This window comes from Triticum dicoccoides, chromosome 3B (assembly GCF_002162155.2).
Source record: "Triticum dicoccoides isolate Atlit2015 ecotype Zavitan chromosome 3B, WEW_v2.0, whole genome shotgun sequence".
Taxonomy (NCBI): Eukaryota; Viridiplantae; Streptophyta; class Magnoliopsida; order Poales; family Poaceae; genus Triticum; species Triticum dicoccoides.
In genome coordinates this window covers 820,762,250-820,763,736 of record NC_041385.1, presented here as the reverse complement: position 1 = coordinate 820,763,736, position 1,487 = coordinate 820,762,250, and positions in this window count along the sequence as shown.

Genomic DNA, 1,487 nt, shown 5'->3' with positions numbered 1-1,487 from the left:
CATTAACATTTCTAATTCATCTAACATTAATATTTCTAACATTCTAAAAATAAACTAGTTATATTAATTCAAAAAGTTCAACTAAGCATTTACTAAAAATAAACTAGTTTGATCTATATATTAATTCAACTAGTTGAACTAAACATTAACATTTCTAATTCATCTAACATTAACATTTCTAACATTCTAAAAATAAACTAGTTATATTAATTTAAAAAATTCAGCTAAGCATTTACTAAAAATAAACTAGTTCGATCTGTATATTAATTCAACTTGTTCAACTAAACATTAACATTTCTAATTCATCTAACATTAACATTTCTAACATTCTAAAAATAAACTAGATAGTTCTAATTCATCTAAACATTAAAAAACAGAAAATAAGTAAAAAATGTTAAACTAGTGTGTGTGTATGTGTGTGTGTGTGTGTGTATGTGTGTGTGTATGGAGCGGGCCGGGCGCGTACGGGCGGTGGGGGCGGCGACAACGGGCGGCGGGGGCCGAGGACGGCGATGAGACGGGTGGCGGCGGCCGGGGCCGGACGGCGACGAGACGGGCGCGGCGGGGGCGGCGACAACGACGACGACAGGCGGCGAGGGTGCCGGGGACGGCGACGACGACTGGCGCGGCGGGGGCGGCGACAACAATGATGACGGGCGGCAAGGGCGTCGGAGATCGAGACTCGCGCGTGAAGTGGAACAAAGTGACGACGATAACTGAATTTTCGTAAGTGACATATATATAGGAGGGGCCTTTAGTACCGGTTGGTGGCTCCAACCGGTACTAAAGGCCAAATTTAGCCAGCCCAAGCGGCGGGAAATGCGGGCCTTTAGTACCGGTTGGTGGTTCCAACCGGTACTAAAGGGCAACACATTAGTACCGGTTGGAGCCACCAACCGGTACTAATGGCCCTGCGCTGCCACCCGCAGTGCGCTGCTTTTAGTCCCACCTCGCCGAGCGAACGGCAGCCGCACTGGTTTATAAACCCAGCCGCGGCTGCCCTTTCGAACTCCTCTATATAGCAGGCTTCTGGGCCTAACTAGGGCGCGCTGCCCTGTGAGCCTGCTGGCCCTTCTGGGCCTGTATTTGCACACCCTAAGTCTGGCAGGCCCACTGGACAGCGCCCCAACATTTTTTTTATAATTTTTTTCTTCTCTGCATTATTTATTTTCTTCTATTTATTTTTGAGTAATTTTTTATATAGTTATTTCTTTTCTGCCTTATGTTTTCTTCTATTTATTTCTGAGTAGGTTTTTTTGCTGTATTTAGTTTCTTTGTGAATATTTTTGCTTTATATAATTTTTTTCTTTTCTGCATTATTTATTTTCTTCTATTTATTTTTGAGTAATTTTTTATATAGTTATTTCTTTTCTGCTTTATTCTTTTCTTCTATTTATTTCTGAGTAGGTTTTTTTGCTGTATTTAGTTTCTTTGTGAATATTTTTGCTTTATATAATTTTTTTTCTTTTCTGCATTATTTATTTTCT